Consider the following 16,122-nt stretch of genomic DNA (forward strand, 5'->3'; position numbering starts at 1 on the left):
GTCATGAGCAATCGGTGTTGAGGACTACTGTTTTAGAGACTTGCTTTTTGCTATGACAGAAGATACTGGAAATTGTTCTTAAATCGGTAATGGACTTGGAGACAGAGAAAAAGGAAATAGCCATTTGGGGATGGTGCAAAATTAACTGATCTTCTTGTTCTAAGGAGCCTAGTGGCCAGACTCTAGCTTTCTTCCACTACCTTTCATAAAGACCTCCCAGCCTCACCATTGCCAATAAACCCAGAAGTTCCCAAAACACATAAAGAGTTCTTTAAAAATGCAGCTGTAAAAATTGCTGGGCTTTCTTCTCTTCTTTTCTGGTGTGTAACAAAAATCAATATCCTTTCAGTGAACAGGAGCTTCAGAGAGGAATTAGAATAGCCCCAAAGCTCCTGGGCTCAGGAGCCTTCACTTCACAGAGGTAGGGCTGAAGGAGCTGTAATAGGCATGGCCAAACTTTCACTTGAATAGGAACTCCTAGAGCATAGGGATGGGGCTCCGGGGACTGCTGTGGCTATCTCTTCCATGCTGACACTCATCATCAAGCGCGACAGCTCAGGCCGACTCTTCATCTTTCACCTACTGATCTGTAACACTGATTCATTCATTGAAGAAATAACATTGCCGGGACAGAGTATTCTAACATCAACAGGAGCCTGGGCTGACTCGCTTTGGGAGCCAAATAAGATATGGGGAATGACGTGGCTGAGAATTCTAATTTCACCTCTGTTGCCAGTTAGCCTCAAGGCCCAAGGCAAGTAATTAAACTCTATTTCCCAATTTGTCAAGTTGGAGAGGTGGGGGAAGTTTACAGATTATTGTAAAATAGCTACCATGGGCACAAATGGGCATGATAATAAAGCCCTTCGCAAAGATTACACCAAGCCTGGTGGATACGAGCAGCTGAGATCCCAGCAGCCCCATACTTTGCTAGGATTGACTACAGGACACTGCAAGAATACACAGAGTAAAGGAAATAGGCAGCTAGTTACAACTTTTAGCCACACCCAAGTGGACAGGATCACTATGAACAACAATTATCTGTGAATTAAAAAGACTACAGAGAAATATACATATATGGGGCGCCTGGCTGGCTCAGTCGGTTAAGCATCCGACTCTCGATTTTAGCTCAGGTCTTGATCTCAGGGTCATGAGTTCAAGCCCCATGTTGGGCTCCATGCTAGGCATGGAGCCTACTTGAAAAGAAAAAAAAAAAAGAAATATACATGTATATCAAATTTCCATAAAGACCACAATTCTTGATTATCCAATTAATCCCCTTTAAAATATTACCCTTTGAATTTTATTTTCTATGATTATGATCTAAAAATCTTGTGTTTTTTGCTCAGTGGTTTTCAACCCTGACTCAGAATATTCATTTTAGAATATTCTGGAGAATTAAAAACAACAACAACAATAATACCAATACGCAGTCCCTACTCCTAAACTGATTAAATGAAAACTCTGGGGGTTGGGTTGAGGCATCAGTATGTTTTAAAAGTTTCCCCAGCGATGCCAATTATACCTTTTCACAACACCAAACCCTCCCTGTACATTCCTATCGTCGTGGGATTACATGCATGTTTTCTTACTGGAAATGCCCTCTCTCCCCATCTCCATTTGTATTTAGCCTCATTTTACGTCCTTCAATGTCCGTCTCATACCTTGTCTTTCTCAGGCACACTGCCTTCTGGAATCTCCAAACTCTGTTTTATTCACGTAACACTTGGAGAATATTATCTCACATTGCTCCTGGGGTTTTATGTTTATGCCCATCTTCTCAACAAGATAATGCGCTCCTCCAGAGCAAAGACCTCTGTTTTGTTCTGTTATTTTCCCTATGGAGTCTGGCATAGACTTCTTGGCTTAGAAGATGCTGAAAGATATGGTTGCTGTTGATGCACATATACTAACATTCACTTGCGCTCAGCTTCTCACTGTCATTCCCCCCTCCCCCCCGCCGACCCCCATGTAGATTTCAAGTGAAAATGAACACTATTTGCATATCTGAAAGAACATCTTTTTTTTAAAGATTTTATTTATTTATTTGTCAGAGAGAGTTAGAGAGAGGACAAGCAGGGGGAGTGGCAGGCAGGAGAGGCAGGCTCCCCGCTGAGCAAGGAGTCTGACGCAGGACTCAATCCCAGGATCCCGGGATCATGACCTGAGCGGAAGGCAGATGCCTAACGGACTGAGCTACCCAGACATCCCAGAACATCTCATATAGTGCTTTGCTCAAGCTACAGAAAGGAAACTCTTCCCCATGGACGAATGCCTCCAGTCCTCGGATCATCAGTGACACCCATGGCCAACATCTGTAGAGCTCATGTCTTCACGAGCATTTTATGTGGCATTATCTCATCAATTCTGAACTTTACTACAGGATTGCTGGGGGAAGCAGGGTGAGAATTACACACAAACCAGTAGACAAAGCAGAATCCAGGCCTCCAATATCCCAGGTCAGAGGCTTCCTCTAACAACTTCAGAATCGGACTGCTCTCCCTTTGGCATACATGAGATTGCAGGAACAAATCATATCTTAACTTTGGTGATGTGATATTCAAGGGCCACTTTAGCTAGCGGACAAAAGAAACTAAAATGGCCTTCTGTGATATTCGTGGAGCAGTCCTTCTGGAAACTGGAACTGCGTATTGTTCAGGCTGTTTTAGATTTAAAATGACTCTTTGGTCTTAGGATGTTAGAAAGCTTCTTGAGATTTGCCTGATGGGTAAGATTTGAGAAGTCTGAGCCAAGAATAGAGAAGAAATTATGTTAGGAAGAAGGGAGAAAAGTTTCCTATCATATATTTGTCAACTCATTAGTCTATACCAGTTTTGTTAAGTGCAAATATAATGCAAGTCATATATGCAATTTAAACTTTCCTATTAATCGCATTAAAAAAATTAAAAAGAAACAGATGAAATTAATTTTAATAGTATATTTCAACTAAACCAATGCATCCAAAGCATTACCATTCTAACATATGATCAGTATAAAAATTAATGAGGTGGGGATTTTTTTTGGTTCTAGGTCTTTGAAATCTAGGGGATATTTTTACACTTACAGCACATCTCAGTTTGGACTAATTGCATTTTAAGTTCCCAGTCATCACACGTGGCTAGTGCTAATGTGTTGCGCACTGAGCAAGTTTAGACACACTTACTGGAATTTGGGACACGAGATAGAAATTGCCTGTCAGCATTTAGTGACCTAATATACTTTTGACATGTTCTTTCTGTTAGCTCCTTTCGATCTTCGGAAAGAGATTATCTCAAAGTCCACATGCTGTATTAGCAAAAAGTTTTAGGCTTTGGCGCAAAACAGACCACAGGGTTCGAAGACCAGCTTTGTGACCTTGCACTAGCTGCTTACCTTCTATGAATCTTGGTTTCCTCCACTATCAAATCAAGACAGAAATAGCTGCCTCGCCAGATGGTGGGGGAGGTTAAATAAGATAGGAGGTAAGTCCACAGCACAGCCTAGAAGGGTATGATAGGCAGTCAATCAAGAATTTCCCCTACATAAAACTCAAATTGATTTCCAAGGCGCCATCTCATTATATTTGAGGCTCTACTGCTTCCTTCATTCCACATCCAGATCTTTCCCTGGAGGTTTTTCTGCTAAGGCAGCCCTTTCCCCAGACCTTCATCAGGCTGGCTCCCTCTTTTTATGCAGGTTTAAGTTCAAGAGTGACCTCTTTGTGGACATCTTCTCGCCTGCCCTATTTCAAGTTGCTTGCAAGCCCTCTTACTCTTGAGCCCCCAGCCTCTCTTTACTTTCTTCATAGCATTTCTCAGTATCTGAAATTATCTTATTTCTGCATTTGTTCACCTGCCTCCTATCTGTCACTCTCTCTGTCATAGAAACTCCACAAGAGCCAGGACCTTGTCTGCCTTATTCAGAGATCAGCAAGTGTTTGTTAAATGAATAAATGAACGAATAAATGTTTTACACAGGGAGGTAACTGTAAATGGTGTCTTGATTCTCAAAGTAGTAGAGAGTGAACGTTTCAGAGCTCTTTTCAACCGAAAAGAGTCACTCAGGAAGTTAGTGGCTCAGACCCAGCCCTGCCTGCCAAGGCCTGGTGTTGCCTAACGACTCTCCCAGCTGGATCTGGAAAGGCTTGGGAACATCATTCCTCATAGGCCATTTCATTGCTGCTGACTGTTAATACGTATCACATGCAAAGTGTATGTTCACACCACTTAAATCATCTAGATGATTTGGTTATTCCTGCTCTAAATGCTCTGAAGAAGAAGAAGAACTGGGTTGGGACCCAACTGGCATGACACAGCCTTCTGACGTCAGAGAGCTTGGCGGCACTGGGCAGTGTGAGAAGAGCGAGCGTCAAAGTCAGACAGAGCTGGGCCTGCATCCTGGTTCTTCTGCCTTTTAGCAGCTACGCAGAGTGGACGAGTTATGTAAAATTTTTTAAGTCTCAATGTATCTGTAAAGCTTTAATTGATAATTCATACCCTGCAGCGTTGCTATGAGAAAATTAATTGAGGTCACGTAGCAAACTGCTTAGTCCATCTTGAAAGCTCAGTGAAAAGTACGTATCGGTATTGTCATCTTTGCATGCACGAATGCCTTGCCAGAGTACTGATCCATCTTTGGAATGACCACTTCGAGGGTATCAAATTTCCTTTTAGGATTCTGATACTTCTTTCCCACATCTCCACGTCACCCAGCTTCTCGCAACTGAGGGGCCATTACCAAAGAGGGAGACAGAGAGAAGCAGAGAGATAATCTGTGCTGCCCTTCGAATGATGACAGTGGAGACAATTCTCTTTACAGAGACAGTTTCTAGGGTATCTGGAGATGGATGCAACCATGAGAACTCTCCAGTGTCCACGCAGAGGTGTTTGTCACTACAAGCAGAGCTAGCTATTTCATGTTCGAGATTATGGGCCAAAAGAGAATTGGGAGGAAGGGTCGAGAATCCATGTTAGTCTGGACACATTTTATTTACTGGCCACACAGAGTGCTCTGCTTGACAAAGGTGAAGCAGTAAAGCCAACTCTGTATTCTGAACACACCCCTCATCTTTGAGAATAATTGGAGTAGAATTGACTTTACTCATTCTTTTGCTGACATAAGCCCTATAGAATAGTAAGCTGCTCTAGAAAAGCATGAAACTAACACTTACTGATAACCTCATGTCAATATTAATAATACTAGTTGACTACTGACTATAAACCAGGCATTTCCATTTCTCATTTTCCATTTTCCTAACAACTATGCAAGAAAGGCAGTATTGTTCCCCATTTTACAAACAGGGAACATGAGGCTTAGAGTAGTTCAGTGACTTGTCCAAGTGTGGGAGCCAAGATCTGAAGCCCAGTCTGTGGATTCCAAAGCTCCATGTTTCCTCTGCTGTATCCTGTTGGCATTACCAATGGAAGACTCAGGTCCCATCAGACAGGAGTCCTTAGTACTTTTTAAAAATTTATTTATTATTTTTTTTCTTTTGGGTGGGGAGGGACAGAGGGGGAGGGAGAGAATCTTAAGCAGGCTGCACGCCCAGCATGCAGCCTGACAAAATCAAGAGTCGGACCCTTAACCAATTGAGCCACCCAGGTGCCCCAATAGGAGTCCTTACTACTTTAAAAGAAAAGTGCATTGGTCCAAAAGAACACTATTACTATTCCTACTATGCACAGGGAGCAAACAGCACTTTGTTTCAAAACAAAGCTTTGGCTTCGCTGTTTGACATCCAGCTAGGTGACCTGAAGAGCTATCTTTGAGGCAGTGACTTGCTAGAGGTGGCTGTGTATAGGACTGAAAACTCTAGGGGTGAGGACCTCACCTTTGGAAAGTCACGAAAAGAGTTTGTGAGGAAGGTTCCCCAGGAGGCAGAGACTGGTGAAGCCTTTGGGAAACAGTATCCCAGGAGCTTACTCATGATGGGAGTGCTTTCTCTTTCAGTAGCATGGTTGACTCCAGACCCCACCGGAGGGCTATAGATTACTTCCATAGCCAGCTCAGCTGGGTGGTCTTGATACAAAAGGTCCTCAAAAAGAAGGAAAAGAATGTTTACCTGGGGTTCAGGCAGGGTCTTCAGGAGTGTCCACAAACTCTGAGGGATTGCTTGAAAAACTTTATGTACATTACATAAGAACTCCTTGGGAGAAGACTCAGCTAATTCTCAAAAGGACCCGTGATGCCCAGTTTCTAAGAACCATTAAAATTAAAAATTTCATCTGCTTCTTCCTTACAATATTCAGCATATTTACCCCATATATATAATATAGTATATATATACCACACATATATATTATATACTATATAACATACACTATATTGTATATATAATTATATATACAATATACTATGCATATACACATATTATGTTTAATCATATATATATATATATATAGCCTCTATCTATCTATCTATCTATCTATGGAATGATTAATTTCCCTAAATGTTGCAAAGAAAACAGAGGCCCAGAGAGGATGATTGCCTTGCCCGAGTTTGCACAGCCAGAGGCTGGGCTAGGAATAGAAGCACTCCACTAACCAAGAAGCAGAGACGAGGAGACTCTTTACCAGCCAACTTGATGAATGAAAGCAAACGAATCTCTCCAGATTAATAATACCTATTTTGCAACCGTTTTCAAGTCCCATCACAAAAAACCCTAAGTTGCTTATGAGGGCACCGTGGGCTGCTTCCCCAGGGTACAGGTAGAGGTCACTACAAGGATATTTTCCTGCTGGAAGAACTGGCACCCCGGCCCCGCCGTCCCCCCGCACGGCGCCCGGCTCCCCAGTTACCCGCGCGTGCCCGTCCGCCTCCCGAGTCCGCCGCTCCCCGCCGGCGGGCTCCGCTCGCCGCTGCCTCCGGGGATGGGAGCTTCCCGCCCCCCCGTCCCGCCCCCGCTCGGGGCTACGGTTCCGGCTGGAGCCTCGGACCTGCCCCGGCGGCGCCCACTGCCTTCGCGGGGGAGCCCCGCCTTTCGGGCCAGCACGGGTGACCCTGAACTTTCCCCACCCGCTGCCCGAGAGTCTGCGCCGCCGCCGCCGCCGCCGGGAGGCCCCGCGAGCCCGCGGGCATCACCTCACCTTCCCGAGCCCCTTCCCGCGATTTTTTCTTTTCAGTTTGACGTAAATAATTTACATTGCGAGAAGCCCACGGTCACGCCGAAACTCACTCTCCAGGGCGCATCCGAAGATGCCTTTAAAAAAGACCAAGGTGTGCTGTTGTGAGGGGGAGGGGGCACTTTTAGTTTCTCTCCGAGGGGCCAGCAATGCTGACTGCGGTCGGAGCCCCGGCTTTCGCACCTGCGGCCGCTGCCGGGCAGCGCCTCTGCCGCCGGCGCCTGGGTTCTGCCGCTTTCCTGGAGCCGCAGCCCGCGCCGCACCGGGGCCTCGAACCCGCAGCCCCCGCGCCGCGCGCGCGCTGCCCTCGCGCCTCTCCCGCCTCGAACCCGCAGCCCCCGCGTCCGCCACAGGCGCAGCCGGGCAGTGGCTACTCACTTTTGCCTGGGAGCAAAGTCAGCCACATCAGTCCGTGAGCACTTCCTGCAAAAGGACGTGGAGATCCATTGTGTGTAAAGCTGTTTCGCGAACAGCCGGTAAAATCCAGATAGAGGGAGAGGATCCTGTGAGACGGAAAGGCGGCGGGGGCGGGGGCGGGGGCTGGGTGGGGGAAGCCCAGAAGACGCGCGGCTCAGGATCTCAGCCTGGGCGTCACCGTCCCCAGCCCGGTGGCTCTGGGACAAGAAGCTCAACTCGGTGCACTTGTTCACTCTTTCTTCATTAGAGGAGGAGTCAGTCTTGCAACATTTACGTTCCTTGCTGGAGGCAAAACAGTGATTTTCTTCAGCATGCAAAATGTCCAGAGCCTGCCAGGTTTACAAGGTGAGGGAGGTGCTCGGGGGAGCCAGAACACAGCAGAGACGTGGGGAAGAAATAACTGATGATCCCAGATTGGTTTCCCATGATCAGGGCCACACATCTTCCACCGAGACGGCCCCAGAAAATACAGAGGCAAAACAATCATAAAGATGGCTTAATAGATCGAATGACCTCGAAGATGGTATTCCTTCCTCCCGGCAATCAAGATGGGGAGCGCCTCCGTGTCAAATTTCTTTCCTTATCTCTGAATAACAGCAGCTTGACAATATTTGACCGGGGGAGGGGGTGTTGGGGGGGGAGGGGGCTCCAGGGAGTTGAATCTCCCCTTCTCTGACAAGAAGGAGGGGTCAGAATAAAAGGGGCAAAAGAAAATAAACAGTCAGTGACCTAAGGAGGGTTTTGCTTTCTTTTTTGATACCCCAAAGCCCAAATTTCCGGGGTGCTGTGTTTCTTTTACACCACACGAGTATAACAGAAACAATGGTAGGGCCACCCTCTTCTTATTTTCCGCAAATGTAGAATTTATTTTTTCTAACAGGGTTTTTTTTTTTTTGGTAATAACAAAACCATGCACAACCGCTTTTCTCTTGCAAAACAAGTACTGAAACAAATAGTAACTGCCTGAATTAAATAGATATCCATCAATTACTAAGTTGCTAGTGTCTATTAGATGCCATTGATTAATACCGCAGCTGATTGTTTCATAACCCAGAAGGGCTATCAAGGAGATACTCTAAACAAAGCCTCTCGAATTTCCAAAAATAAAAGTTACTGGAACACTGGGCTTTCCCCCTTTGAGGCCACTTTTACTGTCACCCTGGAATAACTGGCAAATAATATTTATCGGCAGCCACTTGCTAGGCCTCAGGAATATGTTGAAAATCTCAGGATGCTTTGGTGATCCTTTTGGACCGGAAGCCCAGCTACATCACCTGATGCTTCCCGGTCAGTAACATGGCCAGAGACTCCATCTGGTTCTCTTAGTCTAGGGGGAGATACACTTTCATGCACAGTCTTCACCTGCTTCCTGTGATCCTCCAGGTACGTTTACCTCCCCTGTGGGGGCCACAAATGCATGCAACTCCTATTTATTTCCCGAACTGCTGGGGGACATGAGATCTTCAATGACAGAATATTTCTCTATGACTTTTGCAAGGCAAAGTATTATTCCGTTTTCTTGGAGTTGTTCTAGTCAGACAGTTTTAATAGCTGGTGAAAAAGATAGCACTCTAGGTAAAGTCCAGACTGTCCGCTCTTGGAAGGTGGGGACCTCGCTTTTCCTCCTTGTGGCTCCCGGTCAGCTGCGGGATGCTCAGCTCCCCTGTGCTCATGGCTTCTGGTGGGTGACAGTTTGGTTGTCTGCTCTGTGGCGCAGGGCACTGAGGCTACTACCCCTAAACCACCAGCAGTCACTATGCCTCCAAGACCCTGCTCCGTGACTGAATGCTTTGGGCGTGGGTTTGAGTCCTTGCTATTCCTACGGCTTTCCTAAACTTCAGTTGCCTCACTGTAAAGAGGATGCTGTAATATATGCCTCAAAAAATAATAATAATGGTGGTTATTAATCACCAGTAAAAGAAATAATAATGGTGATAGCATATCTAAAATGTCTGACAAATAACAGAAAGTCTAGAAACAAATCCTTTTTCCCCCCTTCCTCTTTTTTTATCACCTTCCTCGAATATTTCATCTCTTCTGCCCATGGGCTTCTTCATCTTAGCCTACAACGTGCTCATATGTTCCTTGACCCTGGTGACCCTTTTGGTGCTTTACCATGTTCTAATAACTTTTATTAATTTAATTCACTCCTTTCTGCACCTGTCAAACTTAGTGGGAAAGAATGAACTACACTCCTCAGCTTCCCTGACTCACTACACTTTCCTATGCCTTTAATTGGTGATTTCTCAACCTTGACCGCACACCACTACCATCATCTGAGGAGTGTTTCAAAGCTACTGTGCATGTCTGGGTGTCACTTGAAGAGTTTCTAATTCAGGAGGTTTAGGGTGAGGTCCTAATTCTCTGTTTCTCCAGAGATGCACAGGCAGAGTGGAACACCCCTCCCCCCCATTTGCACCCGGGCTTGCAACCCTGCTACTCATCCTCTGCTCTCTGGGTGGCATTATCCCGGCCTCTCTGCAGTGCCCTGCCTCCCTCCCTTCCTCCTCCAGATGCTGTCATTCCTTGGTTCTCAGCCCCTGCCCTCCCCCGACCCTTTCTGTCCGTGACTTCTCTGGGTTGCCTTTTGCCATGTCTCTCTTCTTTCTCCTCCTTCGTGGCTGGGAACAGTTTTGCCTTTGGTTTTTCATCTTTCTTCTTTGAGGACTATATTCCTTTCTCAAAAATTAAAAAAAAAAAAAAAGAAAAAGAAAAATGCTAAAAATACCAAGAGTGAAAAAAAACACTGACATCACAGCACTGTTGAAAAAAATCTCAATCTATAAAGTCAGATATAACCTTCCCAAATCACACACCCTCCTCCTTTCCTCTGATCTCATGTCTGGGGGTGACCGTGGTGAACAGATTGGGGGCATACCTATCTTTTTCCTACATGTATATCGTCATGTCTCCATATGCACATGCAAATATTTTTTAAACTAAAAATGTAACAATTTCTGTGACTTATCTTTTTTAAGTTTAGTGGAATTATATATTCTAGGTTACTAGCTACAGACTTAACTCATTCTTTTTAATGGCTGTCTAGTTTGTAATTTATTCTACCATCCTTCCATTGTTAGATCTTTGGTAATTTCAGCTTTTTATTATAAGAAGTGCTGCCATGATTATCTTTGCATGTACTTTAGGATAGACATTTAGAAATGGCATTGTTGGGTCAGAGGGAATGAGAACTGAACTTTTGATAGATCACTGCCAAGTTGCTCTCCAAAATTGTTATAGAAGGAAATCCTAGAAGTGAGATTACTGAATCATAAGGTAGGTAAATATTCCCCAAATATTTAGCAATATACATTCTTACTAATATATACTCCTACCAAGGATGTTTTCTCACATTCTTGCCGCCACTGGGTTTTATCAATCTGATTTTTGCCAGTCTAGTAAGCAAAATATGGTGTCTTATTGTTCTAATTCACAGTCTCCTGACTTCTTGGGAGGTTGAGTCCATATGTTTATTATTTGAATTCTTTTTTTATGCTATGGCTGTTCAATCCTATGCCTAGTACGTTTGTCTTTTTAAAAATTAATCTTTGAGGTCTTTATCACTATTACACATATTAACACCTAGTGAAATCTATTGTAAACATTTCTCTGTCCTATTTCCCTTGATTTTGTTTATGGACCATTTCACTGCACATAAGTTTTGAGTTTTCATCTTGTCAAATCTGTCTATTATATTCCAGAATATAAGGCTCTGGGTTTTCTCTATTGCTTCTTTGCTTCTAATACTGTTAATTTTTTAACAATAGATTTTTAATTATCCTAGGAATTTTAAAAAATATTACAAACATTGTATTTATCACATTTTATATTTATAAATACTATAAATATAAATATCACATATATTAACTTTATAATTAATATTCAATTATAGTATATTTAAATTGAAATGTGACCAAGCAATATATTAATTAACATATTACTATATTAAATGCTATATGTAAATTCCACACATTAAATGTAATTTTTATTTGTAAATATTATATATATTAATTTTCTTCTGAATGCATAGTGAATTATCCCATTACCCTTTATTGAAAAATCCATGATTTCTCCAGTGATTTCTAATGTCAGTGTCATACATTACATTTACATATATATTTATATTTATTCTGGGCACTACCATGTTCTGTTTGTATGCCAATAATGCACAATTTTGATAACTGTATTGTAAAAATTGTATATTATAATACCTATTAGTGCAAGTCTTTCCTTTTAAAATTTTCTTGATAAATGTGATATTATTTTTTTCATAAAATTTTAGAATCAATTTGTTCAAATTATTTTATTTAATTTATTTAAATTAAAAAAATTTCTTTGGCATTACATTGCGTTTATTTATTTAAAAAAAATTACAGCATTGAAACATTAATTCTTCCACCCAGGAAATATGTTTCTGTGTTTATTCAGGTCTTTTAAAAATATTCTTCAATTCTTTCTTTAATCTTATAATGTCATTTTACTCTTATTGCACAATAATTTACTTAATTATACCATCTTATGAACATTTCGGTTGTTCCCAAACTTTCACTGTTATAAGTAGTACTACAATGGACTTGTCTGTGGAAAGAAATTTTGCCTTTGGGGGATTTATTTCCTTAGCCTAAAATCCCAGTGAGACATAATTAAGTCAAAGGGCATGCACATTTTTATGGTCCTTGAGATATAAAAGCTTATCTTTTCTGATGGCTTCAACTGTTAATGTTCCCTCTGTCACAATCTCCATCCCATTAGGCACAAATATCTTTCTATCCCTTTCCACTGTCAGTGCTCCAGGTCATTCCTTCATCATTTCTCACTTCTTCCCCTTCCAGAGCCCCCCCGCTGGATGGCCTCACTCTCCCCAGCCTTGCCCGTGTGAAACTCAAATGCTCCCATGCTGAATCTGATTCAATCACTCCCTGAATTAAAATTCTTTAATGGTGCGTACTTCCCACAGACTAAAGTTACAATGTTTTTGCTCCTGCTGATCTTACTGGTTTGGGGAATAGTAGCTCAATCAATATTTACAGTGTGTTTGAATCCATCTTCCCTTCTTGGCATGTTATTGCCCCCAGTCCTCACCTACTCAAAACTGTATCCATTCCTGATCTTCATATTCAAAGTCACTTTCTTCTAAAAGCTTTCCCTGAAAGCTCCAACTCTGAAGGCAGTTGTTTCTATCTGCTTGCTTCTGTCAAGTAGGTTTATAATATACTCCTCTGTTCTACCTCTAAGGATCATTGGGAGGCTGATATGAGCTGACAGGTGTGAGTGCATTTGGTAAATTATAAACCATGTGTAAATATAAGGCACTACTATTATTAGATAATGTTTCCTTCCTTCCAAGGAAACCCTCGCTAGTGGATAAGCAGTTAGGCTAAGTACAAATGAGGCTTTATGAACATGGGAATGGGAATATTTTTCTCCATGTGGAAGATGCTAAGAGAGCTGGTCTGTTGACTGATGAGGATCCATGTCTCCTAACCTCAAAGAGGGAAACTGAGCATGCTGAATAAAATGCAGTGGTTGTTAGACTCTGCAAAAGTGCATGGGTTTCTTTAGGCTATTGTGTATGTGTCTTGCTACCCAAAGCGTGGTCCTTAGACGAGCTGCATTGGCATCACCTGGGAGCTTATTAGAAAGGCAGCATCTCAGACCCCACCCTTACCTTCTGAATCTTTGTATTTTGACAAGATCTGCTGCTTCAGGGCTAGAGTTCATAAAGCCCAAGTGTCAGTAAAATGAGTGTTCCTCCTGAAGTGCCCAATTGGTACCAGGGGAAAAGTTGACTTTGACTTATATGGTTTTTCTGTCTCTATCTTGTATGTGATTTTGGGAAGGGATGGAGGGAAATGTAAGGAGAGCCGGATGTTACAAATTTCATTTCCCAGATCGTAAAACTGAGAAATCATATGTTTGGGAACATTCTGTCAGAAAAATCTCCAACTACGTTTCTGATACATGATGAATATTGGTTTATTTTATTGTATGTTAAATTGTAGTAAGAACACTTAACATGAGATCTACCCTCTTAACAAAATTTTAAGTGTTCTATATACAATATTGTTAACTATAGACCCAATGTTATACAGCGGCTCTCTTAGAACTTATTCATTTTGCAGAACTGAAACTTCACGCCCCTTGAACAATGACTTCCCATTTTCTCCTCCCTTCAGTCCCTAGAAACTACCATTCGACTCTCTGCTTCTATGAGTTTGACTATTTTATTTTATTTTTTAGAGATTTATTTATTTGAGAGAGAGAGAATGCGCGTGCATGCAGTTGTATGCATGGATGCACACACATACACACACACACACACGTGTGCACGCTCATGCACAAGAGGGAAGAGGTAGAGGGAGAGGGAAAATCTCAAGCAGATTCCCCACAGATCACGGAACGCAATGCGGGGCTGGATCCCAGGACCGTGAGATCATGACCTGAGCCAAAATCAAGAGTGAGATGCTTAACTTACTGAGCCACCCAGGCATCCCTATGAGATACCTTTGGATACCAAATATAAGTAGAATCATGCAGTATTTGTTTTTCTGTGGCTGGCTTATGTCCCTTAGCATCATGTCCTTCGGGCTCATCCATGTTCTCTCATATGGCAGGATTTCCTTTTTTAAAGGCTGAATAGTATCCCACTGCATGTACATACCACATTTTCTTTATCCATTCATTTGTCCATGGACACTTATGTTGTTTCCCTGTCTTGGTTATTGCGACCAATGCTGCAGTGAATACGAGAGCACACATAATCTCTTTGAGATCCTGATATAAATTTTGGGGATATATACCCAAAGTAGGATTGCTGGATCATATGTTAGTTCTATTTTCAATTTTTGAGGAACCTTCATACTATTTTCCATAAGCAGCTACACTATTTTGCTTTCCTATCAACAGCACACAAGGGTTCTCTTGTGTAGTCCCTTGTGATCTTTTTTACTTCTCTCCTGTCAGGTGTAATTTTTCCCCTTTCATTTATAATATTATTTATTTGATTTTTCTCTCCTTTTTTTCTTAGTCCAGCTAAAGTTTTGTCTGTTTTATCTTTTTAAAAAAACAACTTGATTTTGTTGATTTTTTTTCTGTTTTTCTGTCTCTATTTCATTGATTTCTTCTCTAATCTCTATTATTTATTCTTTCTGTTAACTTTGGGCTTGGTTTTTTTCTTTTTTTTTCTAGTTCCTTGAGGTTTAAAGTTGGGTTTTGTTTTTAGATTTTTCTTTTTTAATGCAGGTGTTTATCACTATAAATTTCCCTCCTAGTTCTCCTTTTGCTACATCCCATTGTCTGTTATACTTTTGTTTTCATTTGTCTCAAGTAATTTTCTGGTTTCCCTTTTGATATCTTCTTTGACCCAATGGTTGCTCAAGAGTGTGTTATTTAATTTTCATATATTTGTGAATTTTCTAGTTTTCCTTCCGTTATTGATTTCTAGTTTCATTGCATCGTGTTTTTGAAAAGATATTTGGTATGATTTCAATATTCTTAAAATTGAAATTAAGATTAGTTTTGTGACCTAACATGTGCTCTTTCCTGGAGAATGTTCCATGTGTGATTGAAGAAAAGGTGTATTTTACTGCTGTTGAGTGGAATGTTCTGTATATTTCTGTTAGGTTCATTTGGTCTATAGTGTTGTCTAGTCCTCTGTTTCTTTATTGCTCTTCTGTCTGGATATTCTATCCATTATTGAAAGTGGGTTATTGAAGTCTTTTATTATTATTATGTTACTGTCTATTTCTCCCTTCAAATCTGTCAATATTTGCTTTATTTATTTGGGTGGTCTGTTGCCAGGTGAATATATATTTATAAGTTATATCTTCTTGATGAATTGATCCTTTTGTCATTACATAATGTCCTTCTTTGCCTCTAGTGACAGTTTTTTACTTAAAGTCTATTTTGTCTGATATAAGTTTGGCCATCTCTGCTCTTTTTTTTTTTTTCACCATTTTTATGGAATATCTTTATACATCTCTTCACTTTTCGCCTGTTTTTCCTTAAATCTAAAGTGAATCTGTTGTAGATAGCATATTGTTGGTTCTCTCTTTCTCTTTTTAAATTAATTCAGCCATTCTTTTGATTAGGGAGTTTAATCCATTTATGTTAAAGTAATTATTGATATGAAAGGATTTACTATTGACATTTTGCTAATTGTTTTTGTCTGTCTTGTAGTTCTTTTGTTCCTTGTTTTTTCTCTTGCTTTTTCCTTTTGTATTTTGTTGATTTTTTTTGTGGTAATATGCTTGATTTCTTTCTCTTTGTTTATCTTTTATAGGTATTTTTTTGTGGTTACTATGAGGCTTCCATAAAACATTTTAGAGTAATGAATATTTTAAGCAGAAAACAACATTACTTCTATAGTATATAAAAATTCTACACTTTGACCTCTCCCCCATATGCTTTATTGTGACAATTTACATCTTTTTATATTATGTATCCATTATCAAATATTTGTGGTTATAGTTATTCTTAATACTAATCTCTAAACTTTTATATTAAAATAAAAAATGGTTTACATGCTACCATTACAGTAGTACAGTATTGTGTATTCATCTGTATATATATATTTTTAAAGATTTTATTTGTTTATTTGACAGAA

General features: G+C 41.1%; 1 protein-coding gene across 6 annotated transcripts in view; it reads right to left on the reverse strand.

Moving 5' to 3' along the window:
* The window catches only part of PRLR (prolactin receptor), a 161,281-nt gene extending 153,248 nt beyond the window's left edge, over window positions 1-8,033 (reverse strand). For 4 of the 6 annotated variants that reach the window (XM_036107425.2, XM_078066628.1, XM_078066624.1 and 1 more), the window contains exon 1: window positions 7,479-8,033. The gene's annotated coding sequence lies outside the window, so the exon portion shown is untranslated. Of the gene's footprint in view, window positions 1-5,809; window positions 6,014-7,064; window positions 7,447-7,478 lie in introns of those variants that run through there. The other 2 variants (XM_078066626.1, XM_078066627.1) reach the window with 2 other exon arrangements.
* Window positions 8,034-16,122: the final 8,089 nt, after the last annotated feature.

Source organism: Halichoerus grypus, chromosome 2 (assembly GCF_964656455.1).
Source record: "Halichoerus grypus chromosome 2, mHalGry1.hap1.1, whole genome shotgun sequence".
NCBI classification, from domain to species: domain Eukaryota; kingdom Metazoa; phylum Chordata; class Mammalia; order Carnivora; family Phocidae; genus Halichoerus; species Halichoerus grypus.